The 21,757-nt window shown below is 44.5% G+C and overlaps 1 protein-coding gene across 2 annotated transcripts in view; it reads left to right on the forward strand.

Annotated features, from left to right (window-relative positions):
- LPGAT1 (lysophosphatidylglycerol acyltransferase 1) overlaps nucleotides 1-21,244 on the forward strand; it is a 106,626-nt gene extending 85,382 nt beyond the window's left edge. For both annotated transcript variants that reach the window (XM_064276943.1, XM_064276942.1), the window contains exons 11-12: nucleotides 15,159-15,296; nucleotides 18,736-21,244. The gene's annotated coding sequence lies outside the window, so the exon portion shown is untranslated. The remainder of the gene's footprint in view (nucleotides 1-15,158; nucleotides 15,297-18,735) is intronic.
- The last annotated feature ends 513 nt before the right edge of the window (nucleotides 21,245-21,757 follow it).

Raw genomic sequence — 21,757 nt, forward strand, 5'->3', positions numbered from 1 at the left:
CGTGTAAAGGCTCTTATTTCTCTAGGATATATTCCAAGGAGTGGGATTGCTGGATCGTATGATAGTTCTATTTCTAGCTTTTTAAGGAAGTGCCAAATTGATTTCCAAAGTGGTTGTACCATTTTACATTCCCACCAGCAGTGTGTCAGTGTTCCAGTCTCTCCACAGCCTCTCCAACATTTATTGTTTTGTGTTTTTTGGATTAATGCCAGCCTTCTTGGAGTGAGATGAAATCTCATTGTAGTTTTGATTTGCATTTCTCTAATGGCTAGTGATCGTGAACATTTCCTCATGTATCTGTTAGCTACCTGAATGTTTTCTTTAGTGAAGTGTTTGTTCATATCTTTTGCCCATTTTTAAATTGGGTTATTTGTCTTTTTGCAGTTGAGTTTTTGCGGTATCATGTAGATTTTAGAGATCAGGTGCTGATTGGAAATGTCCTAGCTAAAAGCTTTTTCCCAGTCTGTAGGTATCTTTTTACTCTTTTGATGAAGTCTTTGGATGAGCATAGGTGTTTGATTTTTAGGAGCTCCCAATTATCTAGTTTTTCTTCTGCATTGTTAGTAATGTTTTGTATATTGTTTATGCCTTGTATTAGGGCTCCTAACGTTGTCCCTATTTTTTCTTCCATGATCTTTATCGTTTTAGATTTTATATTTAAGTCTTTGATTCATTTTGAGCTCGTTTTTGTGCATGGAGTGAGGTATGGGTCTTGTTTCATTTTTTTGCAGATGGATATCCAGTTAGGCCAGCAGCATTTGTTAAAAAGACTGTCTTTTCCCCATTTAACTATTTTGGGGCCTTTGTCAAATATCAACTGCTCATATTTGGATGGGTTTATGTCTGGATTCTCAATTCTGATCCATTGGTCCATGTGTCTGTTGTTGTACCAGTACCAGGCTGTTTCGACTACTGTGGCAGTATAATAGGTTCTAAAATCAGGTAAAGTAAGGCCTCCCACTTTGTTCTTCTTTTTCAGTAATGCCTTATTTATCTGGGGCCTCTTTCTCTTCCATATGAAATTGGTGATTTGTTTCTCCATCTCATTAAAGAATGTCCTTGGGATTTGGATCGGAATTGCATTAAATGTATAGGTCACTTTTGGCAGAATAGACACTTTTATAATGTTAAGTCTTCCTATCCATGAGCAAGGTATGTTTTTCCACTTATGTAGGTCTCTTTTGGTTTCTTGTAGTAGTATCTTGTAGTTTTCTTTGTATAGGTCTTTTACATCTCTGGTAAGATTTATTCCTAAGTATTTTATCTTCTTGGGGGCTACTGTAAATGCTATTGATTTGCTGATTTCCTCTTCGATGTTCTTTTTGTTGGTGTAGAGGAATCCAACTGATTTTTGCATGTTTATCTTGTAACCCGATACTCTGCTGAACTCTTCTATTAGTTTCAGTAGTTTTCTTGAGGATTTCTTAGGGTTCTCTGTGTATAAGATCATGTCGTCTGCAAATAGAGATAATTTTACTTCTTCCTTACCATTCTGGATGCCCTTTATTTCTTTATCTAGCCTAATTGCTCTGGCTAGGACCTCCAGCACAATGTTGAATAAGAGCAGTGATAAAGGGCATCCTTGTCTGGTTCCGGATCTCAAGGGGAATGTTTTGAGACTCTCTCCATTTAGGGTGATGTGGGCTAGTGGCTTGTATAAATGCCCTTTATTATGTTGAGGAATTTTCCTTCTATTCCTATTTTGCTGAGAGTTTTTATCATGAATGGGTGTTAAACTCTGTCAGATGCCTTTTCTGCATCAATTGATAAAATCATGTGATTCTTGTCTTTTGTTTTATTTATATGTTTTATTTTCTAATATTGAACCACCCCTGCATACCTGCTATGAATCCCACTTGGTCGTGGTGAATTGTTTTTTTGATATGTTGTGAATTCTATTGGCTAGAATTTTGTCGAGGATTTTTGCATCTAAGTTCATGAAGGATATAGGTCTGTAATTTTCTTTCTTTGTGGTGTCTTTACCTGGTTTTGGTATCAGGGATATGGTGGCTTCACAGAATGAGTTTGGTAGTATTCCATCCTTTTCTATGCTCTGAAATACCTTTAGTAGTAGTGATGTTAACTCTTCTCTGAAAGTTTGGTAGAACTCTGCAGTGAAGCCGTCTGGGTCAGGGTTTTTTTTGGGGGGGAGGGTTTTGATTACCTTTTCAATCTCTTCTTTCGTTATGCATCTATTTAATTGTTCTACCTCTGTTTGTGTTAGCTTAGGTAGGTAGTTTGTTTCTAGGAATTCATCCATTTCGTCTAGGTTTTCAAATTTGTTACAATTTTTCATAGTAATCTGATATGATTCTTTTAATTTCAGTTGGGTCTGTTTTAATATCACTCTTTTCATTTCTTATTTGGGTTATTTGCTTCCTCTCCTGTTTTTCTTTTGTCAGTTTGGCCAATGTTTTATCAATTTTGTTAATTTTTTCAAAGAACCAGCTTTTGGTCTTGTTAATTCTTTCAGTTCTTTTTCTGTTTTCTATTTCATTTAGTTCTGGTCTAATTTTCATAATTTGTTTTCTTCTGGTGCTTGAGGCTTTCTTTTGTTGTTCTCTTTTTATTTGTTCAAGTTGTAGGGATAATTCTTTGATTTTGGTCCTTTCTTCTTTTTGGATGTGTGCATTTATTGATATAAATTGACCTCTGAGCACCGCTTTTGCTGTGTCCCAAAGGTTCTGATAGGAAGTATTTTCATTCTCATTGGATTCTCTGAATTTCTTTATTCCATCCTTAATGGCTTCTATCATCCAGTCTTTTTTGAGCAGGGTATTCTTCAGTTTCCAAGTGTTTGACTTCGTTTCCCTGCTTTTTCTGTTATTGATTTCCACTTTTATGGCCTTATGGTCAGAGAACATGCTTTGTAATATTTCAATGTTTTGGATTCTGCTAAGGCTTGCTTTATGACCTACTATGTGGTCTATTCTGGAGAATGTTCCTGTGTGTTGGAAAAGAAAGTATAGTTGGTTGCTGTTGGGTGGAGCGTTCTGTATATGTCTATGAGGTCAAGTTGGTTGATTGTGGCATTTAGATCTTCCATGTCTTTATTGAGCTTCTTTCTGGATGTCCTGTCCTTCACTGAAAGTGGTGTGTTGAAGTCTCCTACTATTATTGTGGAGCTGTCTATCTCACTTTTCAATGCTGATAGAGTTTGTTTTATGTATCTTGCAGCCCTGTCATTGGGTACATAGATATTTAATATGGTTATATCTTCTTGGTGTATTGTCCCTTTAATCATTATATAGTGTCCTTCTTATCCTTTCTGATGGATTTAACTTTAAAGTCTATTTTGTCAGAAATTAATATTGCCACTCCCGCTATTTTTTGATTGTTTTTTGCTTGATATATATTTTTTCCATCCTTTGAGTTTTAGTTGGTTTGCATCTCTAAGTCTAAGGTGTGTCTCTTGTAGACAGCATATAGACGGATCTTTTTTTTTAATCCATTCTGCCACTCTCTGTCTATTGGTGCATTTAGTCCATTTACAGTCAGGGTAATTATGGATAGGTATGAATTTAGTGCTATCATTTTGATGTCTTTTTTTGTGTGTTGTTGACAGTTTCTTTTTCCCACTTAATTTTATGTGTCAAGTAGATTATATATTGTCCTTTACTCATATTCATTGCTGTTGATTTTGTTTCTGCTCAGTGTCTATTTTTTTCTTGTGTTTTATTTTGACGAATAGGATAGTTTGTCTCCTTTGTGGTTACCTTATTATTTACCCCTATTTTTCTGAATTTAAACCTAACTTTTATTTCTATCACCGTATCTTCCTCTCCATATGGAAGATCTATGATTACATTTCTTAGTCCCTCTTTTTTATTTTAATGTTGTCTTCTTTTATGTAATAACATCCCTGTTACCCTATTTTGAAGTTTTTTTTTTTTTTTTAAATCTTGCTTTGTTTTTTTTTTATTTCCCTGTCTGGGTTGACTTCTGATTGTTCTGCACAGTGTTCTAGTCTTGGGTTGACACCTGATATTGCTTTACTAAGCAAAGAACTCCCTTCAGTATTTCTTGTAGTTTTGGTTTGGTTTTTATGAATTCCCTCATCTTTTGTTATCTGGAAATGTCCTAATTTCACCCTCATACTTAAGAGACAGTTTTGCTGGATATATGATTCTTGGCTGGCATTTTTTTCCTTCAATTTTTTAAGTAAGTCATCCCATTGCCTTCTTGCCTGCTTGGTTTCTGCCGAGTAGTCCGAGCTTATTCTTGTTGGCTCTCCTTTGTAGGTGACTTTTCGTTTATCCCTAGCTGCTCTTAAAATTCTCTCTTTATCTTTGGTTTTGGCAAGTTTGATTATAATATGTCTTGGTTACTTTCTTTTAACATCTACCTTATGTGGAGTTCGATGATCATCTTGGATAGATATCTTCTCGTCTTTCATGGTATCAGGGAAGTTTTCTGCCAACAAATATTCAACAATTCTCTCTGTATTTTCTGTTATCCCTCCCTGTTCTGGTACTCCAGTCACTTGTAGGTTATTTCTCTTGATAGAGTCCCACATGACTCTTACGGTTTCTTCATTTTTTTTTTAATTCTTTTGTTTGATTTTTCTTCAAATATATTAGTGCCAAGTGCTTTATCTTCAAGTTCAGAAATTCTGCCTTCCACTTGCTCAGTTCTGCTCCTCTGACTTTCTATTGAGTTGTGTACTTCTGTAATTTTATTGTTAATCTTCTGAATTTCTGATTGCTGTCTGTCTATGGATTTTTCCAGCTTATTAAATTTTTCATTATGTTCCTGGATAATATTTTTAGTTTCTTCAATTCCTTTATCTCTGTGTTCCTTGTCTTGGTCTGCGTATTGCCTCATTTTCTTCCTGATGTCTTGAAGGGTTCTGTATATTGATCTTTTGTATTCTGCCTCTGGTAATTCCAGGAAGGCAGTTTCATCTAGACGATCCCCGGATTCTTTGTTTTGAAAGCTTGTTGAGGTGATCATGGTCTGTTTCTTTATGTAACTTGGTATTGACTGTTGTCTCTGAGCCATCTATAAGTTATTGTATTAGTTTATTCTTGCTTATTGTGTCATGGCTTCTTGCTTTGTTTTGTTTTGATATGCCCAGATGGGTTGCTTGAGTGAGCTAGCCTGATTATTTTCACCTTTGAAGCTCTGACGTCCTGTCCCCAGATGGCTAGAGCTGTTATCAGGTGTATCGGTCTGGGAGTCCACTCACTTTTCTTGTCTGAATTCAGCTCAGGTGTCCAGGTAGCTGATCCTCAACTGTGTGGTGCAGGCTCTGTCCTACAGTCTCAGAGGCGCAGGGGTGTGTGGTGCAGGCTCTGTCCTACAGTCTCAGAGGCACAGGGGTGATTGGTGCAGGCTCTGTCCTACAGTCTCAGAGGCACAGGGGTGTGTGGTGCAGGCTCTGTCCTCAGTCTCAGAGGCGCAGGGGTGTGTGGTGCAGGCTCTGTCCTACAGTCTCAGAGGCGCAGGGGTGATTGGTGCAGGCTCTGTCCTACAGTCTCAGAGGCGCAGGGGTGATTGGTGCAGGCTCTGTCCTCAGTCTCAGAGGCGCAGGGGTGATTGGTGCAGGCTCTGTCCTACAGTCTCAGAGGCGCAGGGGTGATTGGTGCAGGCTCTGTCCTACAGTCTCAGAGGCGCAGGGGTGTGTGGTTCAGGCTCTGTCCTACAGTCTCAGAGGCGCAGGGGTGTGTGGTGCAGGCTCTGTCCTACAGTCTCAGAGGCGCAGGGGTGTGTGGTGCAGGCTCTGTCCTACAGTCTCAGAGGCGCAGGGGTGATTGGTGTAGGTACTGGTATTTGGTTTCAGCAGAGGGTCACGCTCTGAACAAACCAGGGGGCTGAGAACTGACCCCCAAGTGTCTCTGAGCAAAGTGCGTCCCTGTTCCTTAGAGCGTGCAGGTGGGTGGGTTCTGCAGATGGGCCATGGGCACCCAATGTTTTTGGTTGTAAGGACTGGGAGGTACCAGTTATCCTTGGACCCCTGTCGTGGGTGGCGGGGTGACCTGAGTGGAGCTACCTTTCCTTAGGCCCCTGGTGTGAGTAGGTGAGGACCCTGTTTAATAGGCAAAGCAATATCAAACCTCAAACACCCACCTCTCTACCGCACAGCTGAAATGGTTGGAGTCTGCCAACAAGGGCCTATTCTCCCGACATAGGCCTGCACGGGTCCATGCAGAGGGGAAAGGTGTTCAAAGTCCATGGACCATTTATGCCCGGACAGGCGTCTCTTCTGTCCTGAGCTCCCCCAGTTAGTGGAGCTGGCAAATTATCTTTTCCCCCAATTGCAAATTTTTTCCTTCTCCAAGGCTGGGAGGATGGCTCTAGGCACTCAGCAGGGCCTATCTCAGGCCCAGGGAGGTCAGCCGCTCAAGCCGGGTTGGGGGTGGGGAAAGCCAAACCAAACCAAACCCAGTGCCATCGAGTCGATTCTGACTCATAGAGGTGTGGTAAAATATATGCAAGTACTTAGCTTTTGTTGAGAGCGCTGTTCTTCACTGGTTCTGGAGGTGTGAGTAGGCTGTGTGGCTGGCTGCTTCTCCCTGAGGAAACTGCAGCCGAACGCTAGTACCTGCCTGCCAGCACTGCTCTGGGAATGGTGCCTGAGGGATCCCTGCAATTCAGGTCCAGTAACTCCTCTCTGCTTCTGAACCATCCCTTCCTCCCCCTGCCCCTCTGTTCGTTTTCTAATCTTGCCTTTGATGCTCAGGGATCCTAGCTTGTTATAAATATACTCGTTTCACTTGTTTTTTCTGATCATTGTTGTAAAGAGGACTCACCGGAAGTGTCTATCTGTTCCGCCATCTTGGTTCTGTCTCCTTGAGATTCTTAACTGATTACATCTGCAAAGATCCTATGTCCAAATAAGGTCACTTTCTGAGGTTCCAGGTGGACCTGAGTTTGGGAAGGGGACACTACTCAACTCACTGCACCTTATCTTTGGAGCACCCCTCAAAACAAGAAAGACAAGTACTATTATTCCCTTTCAATAAACTGGAATGCTAGGGTCTGAGCAGGAGAATTTGATAGGTTTTTTCTTGGGTGGGTGGTCATATGGAATCCCTGGTGGTGTAGTGGTTAAGAGCTACAGCTGCTAACCAAAAGGTCAGCAGTTCAAATCCACCAGGCTCTCCTTGGAAACTGTATGGAGCAGTTCTACTCTGTCCTGTAGGGTCGCTAGGAGTCAGAATTGACTCCACAGCACTGGGTTTGGTTTTTAGTTTTTAATGTCATGTGGGTGCCCTGGTAGTGCAGTGGTTAAAGTGCTTGGCTGCTAACCAGAGGTCAGCAGTTCAAATCCACCAGGTGCTCCTTGGAAACCCTATGGGGCAGTTCTACCATGTCTTATAGGGCCGCTATGAGTTGGAATTGATTCAACAGAAACAAGTTTGTTTTTTGATTTTGGATGGTCATGTGGGGAGCCCTGGTGGCACAGTGGTAAAAGCTCTTGGCTGCTAACCAAAAGGCTGGTGTTTCAAACTCACCAGCTGTTCTGCAGGAGAAAGATGTGGTAGTCTGCTTCCATAAAGATTACAACCTTGGAAACTCTGTGGGGCAGTTCTCCTCTGTCCTGTAGGATCGCTATGAGTCAGAATCTGCTCAACAGCAAGGGGTTTGTTTTTTTGTTTTTTGTTCATGTACCTAGTTGGTGGGGATCGATCCCAGATTAAATTCCTCCAGCGCTCTTTCCTCACCGAAGCTTTCGTCTCATTACACACACATCTCGAATGTTTGTTTACAAGAGACTATATGGGAACTCTCTGCAGTTTTTTTTTTTTTTGGTAAACCTAAAAATACTCTAAGAAAATTATGTTTTAATCAGGGTTTTAACAAAAAGACATGCTGATGGAGTTCTTTTTTGATTTGATATAAAAGGTGAAATTCAAATAGTTTCATTTTTTAATGGCTACACCCCTTGTTGTAGGTGCACTTCTGAGATGGCCCAATGGTCCTCACCTCCTGGGACTCATGCTTGTGTAGCCCCAACCCCTTGAGTATGGGCTGAAGCCAGTCACTTGCTTCTGGCAGATAGAATACAGCAAAGTGATGGAACATCACTTATGTGATTAGGTTACAAGAGATTATGAGGCAGACTCTCTCTCTTGCTGGATTTGATGAAGCAAATTGCCATGTGTGAGAGGCCCACATAACAAGGGACTGAGGGCGACTGCCAGCCAATAGTCAGTAAGCAAGGAACAGAGGCCCTCAGTCCAGCAAACTTTAAGGATTGGAACCCTGCCACCAACCATATGAGCGAGTTTGGGAGTGTATCCTGCCCCAGTTGGATCTTGATTGTAGCCTGTGAGAGCCTTCAGCACAGGACTCAGCCAAGCCATGCCCAGATCCTGGCCCAGAGAGACTGTGAGATAGTACATGTGTGTTGTTTGAAGCCTCTAAATTTTGTAGTTATTTGTTACAAAGCAATAAATAACTAATAAAACCAAAACCATTGCAACTGAGTTCATTCTGACTAATGACAACCTCATATGTTACAGAGTAGAACTGCTCTGTAGGGTTTTCTTGGCTATAATCTTTATGGAAGGAAATCACCAGGTCTTTCTTCCATGGTGTCTCTGGGTGGGTTCAAGCTGGTAACTTTTAGGTTAGCAGCTGGTCAAAAATTGCTTGTACCACCCAGGGACTTAGATAATGAATATGACCCTAGTAATAAAAGTCCCATCATATAAGCAATCGGTTCCTTTAAAAATCAACAGAATAAACAAATAGAAGTGAAGTCGAGGAGCTACCCTGTGAGCTTCCTGATGTCGGTGTTAGCTGGCTCCTTAGCTGAGGCACACACATGGTGGCCCTTGCCCATAACTCAACCCTCAGTAAACACTTCCCAGGTGTGAACTCAGAGCACATACACTCTTTGCATGTGCAATATGTTGCAATAGAGATACTAATCATAAAGTACTGAAATAAGGAAAGTATTTGTTTTTTAAAAAAGTGAAATAGACTCAAGGTCATGCCTGTAATATACTCCCATATGGTTATGCTCTGAAGGGGTGGAATGCGTTACAGCTGGACCCAGGAACATCGTCCGTTCTGTGTGTGGCAAAGGAATGATCCTGGGAATATTTTTTCAGAGGGTTCAACTCAGAAGAGTTTCCTTGGAAAAACCCTTGAAAAACTGTTTACTAAATCTGCAGAATGGACCACAGCAAGGATATTTGTGTGTGTGTAATCATGTCCATGGCTTGACGAGTGATTTTATACATCTTTATCAGGAATGGGGAACCTCTAGGGAGAAACTCTACCAAGGGCTAATATAGTCCAAAAAATAAGACTTAAGTTCACAACTCACATGTTATTACTTAACTACCCACTTTTTCAAATTAAAACAGGTAACACAAAGCATTTTGTGTACACACATGTACACACACACACAACACACACACAAGATTTCAGTTCTAAATCAAGGCTAGACAATGTAGAGAGTTACATAGAGAACGAGAAAAGAGGAGAGAGTGGAAAAGAAAAACAGGACATGAACATCCTGAGTTTTTCAGCTATGGTTGTGGTTATATTTGTTTTATTCGTTTATCTTTTTGTTAGTCCACAACGGAGTCTGTGGTGTACTGGGCACCATCCCTGCAGCTGGGTGAGACTTCCGCAGAGACTATGTACGGAGTATGTGTGCAGAGCCTGTGTACAGAGTCTGTGCGCAGAGCCAGGTGGTAAATGGTTCCAATGCAGCAATGACTGATCGAACCCAGCCTGGGGTGGGACATGGAAGGCTCCCTAGAAGAGCAATGCCTTAGCTGAAGTTAGAAGGGCCACTGCAGAATCCCAGAAAGAACAGGCAGAGGCCTGAACTAGGGCAGGGCCATGAGAAAAAACGAATGGCTAATTGCAAAGGGGACAGAGAGAGACTTGGCTGAGGGAGGTGACTGTAAGGAAGCCCCCAGGTTTCTGGCACGTGAAACTGGGAGAACGGGGCTGCCGTCACCTGAAATGGCAGAGAAGAGGAGAAGAGGGAGAGGACAGGGCTAGGGCCACAAGTCCTTTTTTGTTTTTCAAATATGAGAATCTGACCATATAAGTCCCTAACACAATGTTCTTCAAAGACTCTCCATAGCTTTCAGGATAATAGTCAAACTGTTGTTTAGCACATGTGGCTCTCCAAATTCTTGCTTCTTCTGTAGGATTTTTTCCTGTCATTAACAAATTCATCCTTGGATCCAGCTATCCAGAACTGCTAGTAATTCCCAAACACATTCCATGGCTGTTGTATAGTTTTACACATGTGACTCTCTCTACCTAGACATTCTCTATTGTGAACACCTGTTGTTCCTGTGTTCTCTGTGTCTCATCCCATGTGGTCTTGATGGACCTGCCAGTTACAGTATCCTGCCACTCTGTTTCCTGTGGTAGGTGGGAGATCCAGGCTAATCATAGTATCCTGGATATGATAGGCCCTGGGTTGGCACATGACCCAAACTGGAACAATCAGAACACTTCTCTGGGATTTTATACATGGGTGCTGGGAGAGTTCTTTCTTCTGAGGCCACTAAATTGGGATGATATAATTCTGGAACTGCCTTTGACCATGCACCTTCTGCCCCCTGAAACATGAAAGAAGCTTAACAGATTGGGAGAGAATGAGTCAACACAGAGGAAGAGGCAGCAGAGATGAATGAATGTGAGGAGAGCGAGGAAGCTGAATGCCTTGTGGGCTCTGAGGTCAGTCACCCCAGTTACCCATTACATGAGCCAAGTAGTTTCCTCTCTTAAACTCTTCTGTGTTTCACTTTAAACTGAAAGAGTTCCATAGCCAAAATCCCAGTTCCTTCTTTCCACTTCATATCTTCCAAAAACTCTGCTCCAGCCCCTATTCCTCTGGAAAGCCTCCCCTGACCGGTCGATCTTGCCCTCCAGTTCAGGGCACTCGCAGCAGTCAGACTGGTCTTCACATTCTGGGCGTATCAGGCGAGTCTCGCAGCAGTCAGGCTGGTCTTCATCTCCATTTGCCATCAAATCTTGAGCACCTTCAAGAAGGCAGGAGGGGACAGGAAAGCTGGATGAATGGAAATGGGGAACCCAAGGTTGAGAAGGCGAGAGTGTTGACACATCGCGAAGTTGACAACTAATGTCACTAAACAATATGTGTATTAATTGTTTAATGAGAAACTAATTTGCTCTGTAAACCTTCATCTAAAGCACAATTAAAAAGAAAGAACCCCGATAGCAGATTTGTTAAATAAATTATGGCCCATCCACAAAATGGAATATTATGTACCCAATAACATTACATTGGAAGATAATATTTATTGACATAGTTAAGTATTAACAGTATATTACTGAGTTGCTAACTGTATGAATAACATGATCTTATTTTTGAAAAAAATCCATATGTGTGTGGGTACGCTTAGGAAGAAGTCTAGAAATCTACATCAAAATGTTAACTGGTAATTTCTACTGAAGGGGAGAGGAGTCCTGAATGAGTTTTATATTCTATATACTTTCTATATTGGATGAATTTTTAATGTATTAGACAAAGTAATAAAGTTGTTTCCATTTTGCAAAAGAAAAAATCGTTAGCTCCTTGACCCAAATTGTACTGGCTTCACAGCTCAATGCCTGGCACAGAGAAGGCACTGGATAAACTCTTGATGAATGAATAATGAGTTCAGAGTCAGCGTGTTGAGCTTGTCTGTGGAACAGTGAGGTCTACAGGAGGTGATGGCTGTACAGATCCCCGGGCCTCTGCTTTGGTGCAGCAGGTGGAATAGGCCACAGTGCCCTGGACAGCAGTCAGTGGGCAGTGAGAAGGGGACAGAGCTCTTAATTTCCGTCCAGTGGCTTATCCAAGAAGAATGGTGACTGGCAGGACAAAAACAACCAAACCAGTTGCCATCAAATGGACTCCGACTCATGTGTGTCAGAGTAGAACTGTGCCCATAACGTTTTCAATGGCTGAATTTTTGGAAGTAGATCGCCAGACCTTTCTTCCAAGGCACTTTTAGGTAGACTCAAACCACCAACCTTTCTGTTAGCAACTGAGTACTTAACCCCTCGAGTCACCAAGGGATTCATTTGAAGATTCCAAAGACCTGAGTGTGTTTATAAGTTGAGGGAATGGAGCCAGTGGAGAGAAAAAGTCTAAGGAGAGAGAAGAGACAGAAGGATCAAGATCCAGGAGAACCAAGGCCTGGGATGGGGAGGAGATGGGCCCAGGGCACAGGTGGAAAAAAAAATGGGACAAGAATGACAAGCAGATGCTCCAGTTCAGACAGTGCCGGAGGCGGAGTGGGGGCATGGGGCATCAATGCTAGAGTCGCCTCACTCAGATCCTCACGGGCCAGTGAGGCTGGACACCATGCAGCCTCCCAGAGCATCCGGGGTCCTTCACCCCAATTACCTTCCCACTACTCAGCATGTCCTCCCAGGTCATCGGCCTCTATCTGGGTCCAGGTCTCCCACGGTGCTGGCTGGAGTTCAGGGTCATCCATGGTATTGTTCCCCTCGCTGTTGTTACTGGACCTGGAAGATTAGGTTACCCCAGGATAATGTTCACTGACTTTGTCTGGGGCCAAGTGATCCTGAAAAGGGAGGAGCAGGAGTATAAATTACTGAGGAAACCTCAGGTTCTCAACAACTCGCCAGCGATTCAGATATGCCAAGAAATGTGAGAGGACTCAGCCCCGGGGGTGGGTGCCGTGGCTGGGATTGAGCAGGCAATCACTTCCCAGGCCTGCAGGCCTCAGAGCCTGCCAATGATGGAAACGTGGACAGAGACAGAGAAAGCAGAAGTCCACTGACAGAAACCCAGCTCAGAAACCACACCCATCAAGGGCACTCAGCATGTGGGGAGGGAGACAAGGAGGAAAGCAAAGCTTGTTCACCCCCTGGAGGAGCCCAGGGGAGGTGTGAACTCTGTCCTAAAGGGAAGTTCAGCCTAACTGAGTGAGGTATGAGCTCTGTCTCATACACACAGTGTTTGTAATTGATAACAGCTGGAAAAAGGTACAGGCAAGGAGTAAGCACTGAGGGGGAGGCTACAACTATGAAGACCATTGTAGGTAGATGGCCCAGAGGAGGGGTTCAGCTGGGGAGTCACCTCCTTCCCTGAGGCTTCCCTGCCACCTAGTGCCAAAAAAAAAAAAAAAAACCCAAACCCATTGCCATCCAGTCAACTCCAACTCATAGCAACCCATAGAGTCCCCGGCTGTCACCTTCCCAAGGCTGTCACCTTCACAGAAGCGGACTGCCCATCACCCTCTGGAGGGGAGTCTCCAAGGCTGTCACCTTCACAGAAGCGGACTGCCCATCCCCCTCTGGAGGGGAGTCTCCAAGGCTCCAACTGCTGACACTTTGGCTAACAGTTGAGTGCTTAGCCACTGTGCCACAGGGCTTCTTGCGATCTGGTGCAGAGCCCTGGGAAGAGTAGTCTGCAATGGCTGGATACTTGCTGGCTCCAGCTGCTGAGCAGTGTGATTCTTCACAGGAAGCAACAGCTGCAGGGCCTTGCTTGCCTCGGGCCTTCAGCCCCAGACTGTTTCTGGGAAAAGGAAAGCAAGCAGGGAGGAGGTCAACATTCAGCCTCTCCAGGCTTCCTCTGACTTTGGTTGTCAAGAGACAGGCCGTGTGTTTTCTTGGGGTTGCGCTTCCACTCCCTCTAACACCTGTGACCACGTTCAGCTGTTTCTGGGACCACTGGAACAAAGTACCACAGACAGGGCAGCTTAAAACACCATACACTTACTGTCTCAGTTCTGGAAGCCAGAAGTCCAAAACCAAGGTGTCGAAAGGGCCATGCTTTCTATGAAGGCTCTAGGGGAAGGTCCTTTCTTGCCCTTCCTAGCTTTTGTTGGTTCCCAGCAATCCTTGGAGCTCCTCAGCTTGTGGGTGCATCACTCCACTCTCTGCCTCTGTCTTCACGTGGCCATATTCCTTCCCTCTGTGTCTGTCTGTGTTTGTGTTTCTTGTTTTTTTATAAGGACACCACTCACACTGGTTGAGTGCCCACCCACCTCCACTAGGACCTCATGTTAACTAAGAACATCTTCAAAGACCCTATCTCCAAACAAGGTCACATTCACAGATTGGGGGTTAGGATTTCAATGTAACCACTGGGGGATACAATTCAACCAACAACACTTGGTTTCTCAGAGATAGCTGAGCCTGTATGAGTGTGAGCTCATGTAACCTCACATGTATCTCTGCACACACAGCCATCCAAGTGTATGTTTGCACACCTCCAAATAGATGTGACCTTGTGTGATAATTTTTGTGTTTGCCTAAGTTGTCCTTGTGCATGTGTGACTGTGTGCTCGGGATCCTCTTTTGCAAGCATTGAGGGTTCATGTACCAGAGTTTAATGTCCAGCATCATGATGCCATCGACATAGCAGGCTGAACATTGAACTGAGTCTTGCTACTTCCCTGGTCTTTTCCCAGAGTTGACACATGTACCCTAATGTCTCAAAGTCTCCCCTCCTCTCTTGTACATCAGTCATGAGTCTTTGAAGAATTCTTGGATGCTACACCCAAGACTTCCCCAGAAGGGTTGAGGACACCTTTCTCTGGGGTTTCCACTGTATAATGTTCACTGACTTTGTCCAGGGCCATCCTGAAAAGGGAGGAGCATGGATATAAATTATTGAGGAAACCTCAAGTTCTGAACAACTCCCTGGCGATTCACATATGCCAAGGAACATGAGAGGACTCAGCCCTTGGGAATACAGTTCATTCATTCATTTACTTCTCAAATACCCACTGAGCTTCTGCCAGGCCAGGCCCTGTGCTGAGAGCCAAGGATACAGAAATGAGGAAAACAAGGTCCCTGTCTTCATGAAACACGCAATCTATTCAGGGAGAGAGGCCTGTACACAAATCATCATATTCAAAGACAGGTTATGGGAGTACAGAAAGGGGACAGCCATATCCTGTGAGGAGCCCAGGAAGGCTTCACTGGCGAGGCATTTGGCTAGGCCTTGAAGGTTGGATAGAATTTTGACAAGTAATGGGCAGAATAACATTCTAAGCAGAGCAGCAGTGTGATCAGAGATCCAGAAATGAGAAAGCTCATGGCCTTCCCCTTTCAAACCTTTCCTTAGGGCTGATGTATCGCTTGGGCCCTGGGTGCGTGTCACACGGACCACAAGGTGAAGGGCAGCCCTGAAGCTGTGCAGCACCGTGGTCCTGCTCTTTATCTGCGTCCTTACCCGTTTGTGTCCACAGCCTTCCTCAAGTGCATTAAACAAGTCCAAATAGGAGGAAATGAATGGAAAGGGGTTCAAGAACTCCGGATGGGAGACAACCAAATGTGCAGTGGGAGCTGAAGGAGTCCCATGAAAGTGCCGGATCCAGATCCACGAGGTTAGTTAAAATCAGAATGGCTTCTGGAGAATGATTTCAAATTCTGTCATTTAATCATTCATTCGACAAACACTTGTCTGATTCAATCTTTGGAGCTCTTTGGGAAGAAGAGAGGAGAGGACACCAAAACTACAATCCATAAGATAGATATTGATAAACTGGACTTCCTAAAAATCTTTAGCATTTCATAAGACACTGTTAAACTCTTAGGTGAATGAAAAAAGAAGCTACAGACTGCAATGAATATATCTGATAAAAGGCTATACTTAGGAAGAAAAAACCCAATTTAAAAAATAGGCAAAAGATTTGAAAAGGCACTTCACCAAGGTGCTCAAAATCATTAGTTGTTAGGTAAATGCAAATCAAAACCACAAAAGGATGCTACTATACACCTATTACCCAAAACCAAAAAACCAAACCCATTGCCATGAAGTCGGTTCCAACTCACAGTGACCCCACAGGACAGAGTAGACTGCTCCATAGAGTTTCCAAGGAGCTGCTGGTGGATTCAAACTGTCAACATTTTGGTTAGCAGCCAAGCTGTAACCAAAACCAAAAACCAAACCCGTTGCCGTCAAGTTGATTCAGACTCACAGTGACCCTATAGGACAGAGTGGAACTGATCCATAGGGTTTCCAAGGAGCAGCTGGTGGATTCGAACTGCCAAGTTTTTGGTTGACCACTGATCTCTTAACCACTGTGCCACCAGGGCTCCAGTTGAGCTCTAGAAGGGCTAAAATTAAAGAGCTTCAGTAGAAAATGCTGGTAAGGATGTGGAACAACTGAAAGGCTCATACACTGCTGGTGGGAATGTAAAATGGTACAAGCACTTTGGAAAATAGCGAAGTAGCTTCTTAAATAGTTACACATGCACTTATCATATAATCCAGTTTTCTACTCGTAGGTATTTACTCAAGAGAAATGAAAGCATGTGTCCATACAAGGATCTATATACAAATGTTCATAGCAGCTTTATTTTTAGTCGCCCCCGAACTAGAAACAACACAAATGTCCATCGGTAATTGAATGGATAAGCGAATTGTGAATGGGATGCTGTCTCAGTCATCTAGTGCTGCTGTAACAGAAATACCGCAAATGGATGGCTTTAACAAAGAGAAGTTTATTTCCTCACAGTAAAGTAGGCTAAAAGTCCCTATTCAGGTTGTCAGCTCCAGGGGAAGGCTTTCTCTCCCTGTCAGCTCTGGAGGAAGGTCTTTGTATCAGTCTTCCGCTGGTCAAGGAGCTTCTCAGGTCCTAAGGACGGGCTCTGCTCCTGGTGCTGCTTTCTTGGCGGTATGAGGTCCCCAACTCTTTGCTGCTTCCTTTTCCTTTTATCACTTGAGAGACGAAAGGTGGTACAGGCCACACCTCAGGGAAACTCTCTTTACATTGGATCAGAGAGGTGACCTGAGTGAGGGTGGTGTTACAATTCCACCCTAATCAGCTCAATATAAAATTACAATCACAAAATGGAGGACAACCACTCAATACTGGGAAGCGTGACTAACCAAGTTGATACACACATTTTGGGGGGACATAATTCAATCCATGACATATACTACTCTCAGTTGTAAAAAGAAATGAACCACTGATACCCACAACAATGGAGGAATCTCAAAATAATTGTATTGAATGAAAGAATCCAGACCAAAAAGGTGCAAAATGTATAATTCCATTTCTATAAAATTATATAAAATGAAATGAGACTACAGGAACGGAAAGCAGATCAGTGGCTGCTGGAGAGTGAGGGGTGCACAGGGGAGGGAGGGACTACAAAGGGGCTAGAGAAACTCAGGGAGCGATGCATGTGTTCACTGTCTTGATTGTGTTGATAGTCCCTTGGATATATACAGATCAAAGCGTACACTTTAAATATATACGGCTTATTGTTTGCAAGTTATACCTCAATAAAGCTATAAAACACAGCTGCCTCCAGTGCCCAGCATCCACGCTGCAGCTGCTGTGTGAGGGTGGAGGGCTGAGGAAGGAGTGAAGGGCTCCCACTGGCCTCACTCTCAGGTGGCTGAGCAAGCTTCCCCTCAGCCCCCACCTCATCCATCCACACACCCTGAGGACTGGATGAAAAGGCAGCAGGCAGCAGGCAGCCCTCTCCCCTCACCCACCCTGAAGGCTTGTCATTCCTTCCCCATCAGGCGAATGTCCTGTTCTTGCCCGAGGGCCAGCTGGAGAGGAAGGTTAGGGGAAAACAAGGCCATTAGATCCTCCGGGCAAGATCCCTAGAGAGTTAGTGCAAATGTCAGAAAACATTGGGTCCTACAGATGCTGTAAAACCCTTTGGAGTAATCTTTGCTTTGCTTCCCATCTACAGCTGGATCTTTCCGTAGACCTGGGGGCTGTTCTCAGTGCTGCCACTCAGTCACGGGGCGGGGGCGGGGGGTGCGGTACAGAGAGCAGAGTGCCCAGGGCGCTGGCTTCATCACCGTAGGACCCCAATGTAAAGGGAGACTATACATCCCAGATTTTCAAGGGTTCGATTTTTTCTTTTTTAATAAAATTGTTTATTAAATGTGATTATATCTTGGAGTCTCATGAGACTTATTTTACAAAAATATTTTTAAGAATTCCTCCTAAGGCCTGCTTGCCTGGAAGGTGAGGTGGTTTACAGCCGTATTTCTGGAAACCCCTGCTGAAGGGCTTCTCTCCTGCAGTCAACCTATGTGGTTTTTGCCAAAAATAAGTTCAGCTGACCCTTTTGCATTTTAGACCCAGACACTGAGTACAGACAATCACAAATTCAATACTGTGAGAGTTCATGTGGTCAGGAGGCCGCCGCGGTTCTCTTGGGACCTGGATGTTCCAGTCACAGGCATTGATGAACTCCTTGCCCTTGTGGGGTAGATTGCCAAGGTCTGGAGTAAGCCATACCACACCTCCATCATATCGTCCTGTCATCCTTACCCCCTTCCTCTGAAAACTGGATCACTAATCCCCCCACCCTCTGCCTCTGCCCCGCATGAATCAGTAATAATCGTAATAGCCAACACCATGACGCTTAGGTGGCTGGGCACTGACCTGAGCCCTTTGTACACGCTACCCAGTGAATCCTGTAAAAAGAAAAATCAAGTCGGAGAAGATTTTTTTTGTGAGTTTATTCAAACACAACAGTGATTCAAAAACCGGGGAGCAACCAAACTGAAAATGGCTAGGAGCTCTGAAGAAAAACAAGTAGAGAAAGTTTTTATAGAATTAACACAGAAGCAAAGCAAAGTTTAAACCTGATTTTCTGGAATTGGTGCTAAATCTTATTTATGTCAGAGAGCTTGGTTTTGGTAATCGGACAGCTCCAGATTGGCCACTGGTAAGTTTCCTTTTGCTTACTTGAGGAGGCAGGCTCACTCTTAACGGTTTCTTTGAATTTATTCATCAGTCCTCCCAACAACCCTATGAGGTAAATGCTCTGATTATTCCTGTTTTACAGGTGAGGAAACCGAGGCAAAAAGAGGTGATGTGATTGCCCTAGGAAAAACAATAAGTGGATTCAAATCCAGGCAGTTGGGCTCTAGTGGCTTTACTCAGACGCGGTATACTACCACTGGGAACAGAAGTCACACAGATGACGAACCAGAAGCCTGGGTCCCTCCATGTCACACGGATGTCTGCCTGGCTGAAGATTCAGGTTAAGGGATCTCTTGTCAGCAAGGATCAGCCATCCACACAGGGCTTTTGGTGGGAGGAAACGTCAGATCCCACAGGATGCTGGGGTGCTCAGGCCAGATAGAGGAAGAAAGCACCAGCCTGTGGGGAGGGGTGGGAGCCTGAAGGCCTGGGGGCAACTGGGTGGCCTGAAACCGGGACAAGCAGAGGAAAGAAGGGTGTTCTGGGGTAAAATCATCACGGAATTTATAAAAAAAAATAGTAAAGCTAAAAGAAAGGCTTTATTTGGCGTATGTTCAAAGGTAAAAGTGGGAATACGGAGAAGCAGGCTGCCAGAGCCCTGTCTGCTGAAGTGCAAGGAACTTACAGAATCATCAGTGTGTGTTAACATTACAAAAGAGTAAACCACCTAAAGCTTCACCTTTCATCCATTGGCTAAAAACTGCCAAATCCTGTGATTCTACATTTTGAATTGCCTTTCTTAATAATCATTGGTACAGGTTTCAGTAACAACAGTCAGGAGAGTCTTCTTTGGTCCAACAAATCTTACTATTCCCTAAATGCTAACAGAAAAAGATAAGAGTGGAAGGTATTTTTGTGTTCTGTTTATGGTTTGTTTATGTGAAAGTTTCCCTAAAAGATGTTTTCTAAGATTGTCCTAGTTATTGTCTATAGTTCAGGCCCAGTTGATATGTCCTTGTGAGTCCTTGTGGGTCCAGCTCCAGCTAGGTCACATTCCAGCACAGGAAACAAGCCTAAATCAAGGGTCTCAGAATGTCATATGAGAGTGGGGGCCCCAAGAAGCCCATGTTTAACCAGGGGCCCTGGTGAGGCCAACAGGGCCAGGGGCACTGGCTTCGTTTCCCTCTGTGGGGGCGACTACTATTAAAAGGGAGTGGGGGGGGGTTGTCATTCTCATAAAAGATTTTAGGTGGCTTTCAAGAATCCATGTTATAAAAGAGACATATAAATAATACAATAAAAATCAGGCTGACCAGAGAAAACGCCTAGGTGTACAGGGGTACGTAACCCTTTGGCTATCTGTGCCTGGCCTGGCATATATCCTGCTAGGGCAGGAAGCCAGGAGAGCACAGCAGAGAATATGCTGGAACTTTGCTGGGTGTCTAGGCAGCAGAGAGGGCTGGAATGTGGGTGGGGGACCAGAGCCCACTGCAGAGGGATACCTAAGTCAAGGGCAGACCCGGAAGGTGCCACCTGTGCACACGGGGCCAGGGCCCCTGGGCATTGGGCTATGGCCACCCTTGTACAAGGGCCCCAAGACTGGCCTGTGTCTGTCCTCTGGGACAAGATGACCCCAACGTACCCGCTCAGCTACTTGATTACCTCCTGGGGAATCCTTGGAAGGAACAGAGGAAAGGCATTCGTTTTTTCTCCATGCCCTGTGGGCACCACCTCAGCCAGTGTGAGGGGAGGCCAGTGTGTCTTATTTGCCTGTGTGGCCAGGCCTGGATGTCCTAATGGCTTGGCAGGCCTCCAGCATCACCCAGTTAAAAACTTCCTGGAGGAGGAGCAGGGTGGGACAGGAAGTGCAAATTCTGGAGATTAGCTCAGTGGGTTTGCAAACCTGCTTTCTGACCTGCTTGGTGCAGCAGTCCATGGCAGGGGCTGAGCTGGTCCAAGCACAGAGCTTTATTTTAGCTTAGAACAACCTCCAGCTCCCCAGGTAGACAGACATGTGCTGGAAGAGACAAACAGGAAGTCAGAGAGCCAGCCCATACAGCCCTAAGGCTGCGCTCAGGCCTTTCTGGTGCTTGGTGCCCTTACAGTGCCTGGGCCTGGACAACTTCACGGCCCCCCTTCCCCACACACCTGCTCCTTACCTCACCCGCCCAGGCCCCAGGCCTTCCTAGTTTGGATTGTGCCTGGGGCAGTGATTTTGCACTGTCTTGCCGTTGCCATGACAATTTGCATATGTAACGTTATCTTAGGCCGCACTTCCTGGAGTCAGCTGAGATTCCTGACTGCCTTTGGCCTGCAAGCCCTTAGGTCCACGAGGCCCTGAGTCAGGCAGCTCCTCCCACCTCCCCAGTTCAGCACAGACTCAGCCAGCAGAGAGCACAGAGGACTCAGATTACACTGAGGCCTTTTCTGACAATCCCCTAATGCTCCAAAGCTTTGGGGAGGCAGGCCTGCTCTCCACAAGCAGACAAAAGGAGAATAATTATAACAAAATGATAACTAGCTAGTGTTTGTTGGGCTTGACTATTTAATGGAATCTTCACAAGTTTAGAAGTTGGCAGTAGAAGTTAAGTGTTATTTTTCTGTCTTTGTTAAAGATAAGAAAATTAAACCCCCAGCAAAAAAAAAAAAAATTTTTTTTTCAAGCCAGTTCTCTAACGGGGAGGTGGGGAGGAGGGCCTGTTCCCCAAACCGTCCCTGTACCACATTCATGGAGCATCAGCCTGCCCTCCAGGGGAGCAGAGTGCTGGGCTCTGCCCCCAGAGTGCCGATTCAGCAGATCAGAGATGGGGCCTAAATTTAGATTTGTCAAAAGCTCACAGGTGTGATGCCAATCCCTGGAGACACCCTTTGAGTAAATAACTGTGCCCTGCACTACACAGTGGCCCCAAACCTCCTGCTGAGAACCTGAGTCAGCTTCAACCCTCCATGTTGTCTTTATTCAGGTAATTCAGCCATTAGTGGGCACTGTTCATCCCTGTCACCTCAGCCAGAGAGCCCCTTGGTCTTCTCCCAAAAACAGGGCTGCAGAGGGGACCAACAAACTAATGTCCACATCTTTGCTCAAGATACGTGCATTTCCATGACCAGCAAAACATTTACAACCATCATTATCTAATGCCACGGATTGCATTGTGTCCCCCAGA

This window comes from Loxodonta africana, chromosome 25 (assembly GCF_030014295.1).
Source record: "Loxodonta africana isolate mLoxAfr1 chromosome 25, mLoxAfr1.hap2, whole genome shotgun sequence".
In the NCBI taxonomy this organism is placed as follows: Eukaryota; Metazoa; Chordata; class Mammalia; order Proboscidea; family Elephantidae; genus Loxodonta; species Loxodonta africana.